Below are 4689 nucleotides of genomic sequence, written 5' to 3'. Positions count from 1 at the left end.
GGGCAGGAGAAACATAAGTGGCAGCCTGTTCCTCGGAACTTTGCTTAATAAACAGATAAGTGATGGTGAGACTAAGTAGTAGCGCTGTGCCTCCCCTCCTCTCCCCCAAAAAAAAAAAAAAAAAAAAAAAAAAAAAAAACTATCTTTACATGTAATTGGAAAAAAATAGAACACTATTAAGTGAGAGGGAAAAAAGAAAAAAAATTTAAAAGCTTTCTTCATTCATTCCTTTCACTGCACCAGGCCCTTTGAAGTTTCTTCCAACTTAGAGATGCCATTAATCCGACCATTGCATGAACCCAGAAGTCCCAGAAGCTCAGTCACTAACCATGAGAATAACCATCCCTGACATCTGTTTATCAAGTTACCATTTTCAAGGTACTTTCACTGAGACTATTTCATTCACTGTCTATGTGATTTCTCTTGGCCTCAGTTTCCTCATCTTTAAAATAGGTTCACATGATCATGCAATCACATGATCACAGTTTTGCCAAAGGTGAAACACTAGAAGAGTGTCATCTTTTTCTCACTTTAAAGCTCCAAAAGGTCCCATTTCTTAAAAAAAAAAAATACCCCGGCCTCCTGCGCCCATGACAACCTTTAGCTTCAGAGTCAGTCTTGCTGAAGGCCAGCATAGTGATGAAAGCACTGGATAATGTTTCTGCCATGTTTGAAATGGGTGACCTTGGGCAGGTCATTTCCCCTCCTCTGTGCCTCTGTTTTTCCATATGTAAAATGAGGAGGTTGGACCAGATGATCTGAAGGTTCTCTCCTAGTCCTAAATCAATGATCCTATGAAACACAGAAGGAGTCTCTAGGGAAAAGAAGTAGGGAATGGGGGGTGGGGGGGAGGGACAAGATCTTTCAGCTTAAAGCAAGGCTTTAATAATAAATAATAATTTATAAAAATTTAATAATAATAAAGAGAGTAATAATAAATTGAATATTTGGGGAAAGAGATCTAGAAGGGTCCAGAGCAAGGAATTCTGGGCTAGGGTTGGGAGAGGAAAGATCTTGTTGGAATACTACATTTGAGGGCTCTAATAAGACTAGAGCTGGAGGCTACCAATTCCAAAATTTTGCCCAGGGCCAGAGCCAAAACCAGGGTAGGGCAATCAGTGCTTTGTCCCAAGGTGCTAAATTTAGAGAGCCATTAATTTATAGGGCTCTGACATCACTTGCAGTCTTTCACTTGAGCAGAAAGACAAGAGCTCAACATCTGGTTAGGAAGACTTATTAGTTAAAATAGAAAGCTACCAGGTGGAGGGCTAGGGTGAACTCCCCTTTCAACCCTCCCTACCTTACTCAACTCCCAGTCCCCCTACAGACAGTCTTGACAAAGTATCCTGGAATTGCTTTCTCCTCTCCCCAACATAAGACGAGTCCTACCCTCTCACCCGAATAAGGATGAGCTTTGGGCCGCTTTGCCCAGGTGCCAAAATTCTTTCCACTAATGGAAGGCTTGAGGGCCAGCTGGGCAAGGGATGAAGGGGGAGGAGGGGGAAAGCAGGGCAGAGTCTGGGGGTGGAGCCAGGGGGAGAGAGTTGCCTGAACTATTTGAAAGCTATTTTTCAGGGCGGCCATTCGGGCTGACCCAATTAGAAGGAGAATTTGTCTTTTCGGCAGCTCAATGGAGCCACATTTGTTAGGTACCTTGCTCCCAGGCCCTGGCAGAGTGAGATTTTATTTATCACCCTGTTCCTCCTGCCCTTGTAATCCTTGTAGTTCTTTGTTATCTAATTGGGAGGTGCCAAGTCGCCCAAAAAGACCCCTGGAGAAGGTGGAAAGGAAGCTGTTTCTTCAGCTGAGGGCTGGCAAATTTGGGGGGGCAGTGAGGATGGAGCCTGGGTCCCAGGTACCCCCAGTCAGATCTGTGGAGCCACCTCCCCTAACCGCTGCCTGCACCAATAACCAGGTCATATTTGTTGGGCCAGAGACATTTATTCATTTATAATTAGATGAAACCAGCTATGTGACATTTTTTTTTAACATTGGTCCATCTCCCCTTCCTCAAAGAGAGTCCTTGTAGCAACAGTAACCGCTGAGAAGGCTTAACACTGTTACCCTCATTTGTTAGTGAGACATGAGGGCCGCAGTGTAATAGACAAGAAATAAGGGGGAGGGGAGTGAAGGGGGGGAAGGTGGAAAAATTAAATTTTGCGTGATCAGCAAGGTTTTCAACAATCGCTCGCCAACTGAAGTGGGTGCCCTGTCCATAAGTCATTTTGTTTTATAGACCATTAGGATCTCCAGAGAGAGCCTGCATGGAGACCACTGCTTTTTGTTGGAATTAAAATGTCAGAGAAAAAGAAATGGAACAAAGACAGGGAATCCGCAATTAATTACCAGGCCATAAAAATTCAATAATCAGGAGGGAGAGAGGCTGTAGGCCCAGAGGTATCAGAGCCAGCCTAACAGGAATGGAATACATTAATCTTTTCAAATTAGTTTTTTAATCTGATGGGGATATATCGTGACGTTTCCTCTCCCCCCCCCCCATTCCCTCTCTCCCCACCAGCCGCCCCATCACTGGCCAGAGGCAGGGCCTGCTGGAGGTCTAAGCAGCAGGGAAGATCAGCAGTGGGAGGGGGATGTTTCATGACCACTCTGGAACAGATTTATCTGCCTAGGGTCACATCCTGGCTAGCCCCACCAGTGGGGAAGAGGGAGGTCCTATCCCAAGACACTGAATCCAAAATCCCTTAGGCAATAACATTTGAGCACAGATGTGCACACGGTTCTGTGTCTACATGGTTTCCTCCCATTCAGGGATGGAGGATGGGAGAGGGAAGGGGCAGAAGTGCTGGACGGTGGGCCATGGACAATTAGTAATTTTCCCAGGTTGGTTTGGGTTCACAGGGTGGGGAGAGAAGGGGATGGATAGTCACCTCTGGGGGGAAAGAAGATGGGCTCAGAGGAAGAAGGCTGGTACCATATCCCAGGACATCGGAATCTGGCAACTCATGGATTACCATGTCTGATAACCTGAGGAGCCATGGCTTCCTCTACACCTCCAGCCATCTCTCTATTAACTGGTTTATGAATTATCTAGGGCCCTAGGTTGCTGCTCTCCCATAAGGCTCTCCCCACCCCTCTTCTCTGCTTGAGCCCTTCCCCAAGAGGGATGAAGATGACTAAAAGAAGAAACAAGAAGTCTGGTTGGTCATGGAAGAGAGTCGGGGCAAAATCCTTGGCTCCCACGCTTTGGATGATGAGGAGCAACATACTTTCCGATCTCTGTCACCATCGATAGTTGGCTGTGTTTTCCTTCATAGTCTCTTTACGATCACAGAATTTGAGCTAGAAAGGACCTCAAAAGCATCCTAGACCCTCCCCCCCCCATTTGTCAGATAAGAAAAATGAAGCCCATGGAGGTGTGTGTAGTATCTTGGCTGAAGACTCACAGGTACTAAGTGACAGTGCCTAAAATGGAACCCAGATGCTCGGACCCCAGAGTAGGCATTCACCCTACTTCTGTCAAAGGTTATACATGTAATAAATACCTGAGAAAGGATTCCAGACATCCTCAGCCACTCCGTGCACACATGCACATGAGCCTTAGGCCAGGAGTAGGTGTCTAATTACATCTTGTTATGTTTGATCACAGAGACAGTGTGGTGTGTGGGGATGGGAGGCCAGATCACAAACCCCAATTTTGCAGCTTAGTACCTGTGGGATCTATTTAGCCTTTCTCAGGATCACTCTTCTCCTCTTTTAAAATGGACAAATTGGGGTGCCTAGGTGGCTCAGTGAATAGAGCACCAGCCCTGGAGTCAGGAGGACCTGAGTTCAAATCGGGCCTCAAATGCTTAACACATACTAGCTGTGTGATCTTGGGCAAGTCACTTAACCCCAATTGCCCTGTCTTCTCCCCTCCAAAAAGCAAAAAAATAAAATAAAATGGACAAGTTGAGTTAAATGGTGGTTAAGGTCCCCTTCAGCTCTGATTGTACTCTTTTAAAAAAGTTATGTCTACAGGGAAAGTCCTGGCTGCAGCCTATACTGTCTCTGGAACCCATCTTCACTGCTGTTTACTCATGTGTAAAATAGAAGTACATCTTGTACCCCTTACCTCAAAAGGGATGGGTGTGGGAAGAGCAATTTGGAAAACTTGGGGCACTACGGAATGGGAAGGAGAGGGTCCCAGAGCCCTTCCAGACAGTGTTCCATGGACAAGAACAGAGGAGTCATCTTTATATTGTGGGAACCTCCAACACTGGGAATGGTTGGCCCTTTAACTGGAGAGCCTGTTTCTCTGCCCCCATACACCCCCCTCCTGGAAGAACATTAGTAGATGATTATATGATTACTATGAAAATCCAATAATCTCAAGCAGTGAGGCAATTTGGTGTTGTTTTAATGTTTTACTCAAATCTGCGAACCCCAGAACACATCATTAGTTTCATTCTATTAAAAATTAATTTCAAAGGCAGAGCGAGCCTTGGCAGACACCAGCCGCCTGGGCCCTGCTGGCTCATGGGGGCAACAGCAATGGCGACCTTTCTGGAGCAGGCTGTATAAACAGATGGTGAGGAAGGGAGCCAAGAGGAGGGGATGGAGGGCCCAGGGGAAGAGTGCTGAACAGCCAGCTCAAGGCATTCAAGGCCCTCTGGTCATTGGGCCCCTATCCCTCCCCCCTCCCCCCATCCACACTTACCTTTGGCCGCTCCCCACAAGGACTGGACTGGG

This window comes from Petaurus breviceps, unplaced genomic scaffold, assembly GCF_028583685.1.
Source record: "Petaurus breviceps papuanus isolate PSGF00001 unplaced genomic scaffold, PetGlider_PUasm1.0 90762, whole genome shotgun sequence".
Classification (NCBI taxonomy): domain Eukaryota; kingdom Metazoa; phylum Chordata; class Mammalia; order Diprotodontia; family Petauridae; genus Petaurus; species Petaurus breviceps.
This window is presented reverse-complemented; position numbering follows the sequence as displayed.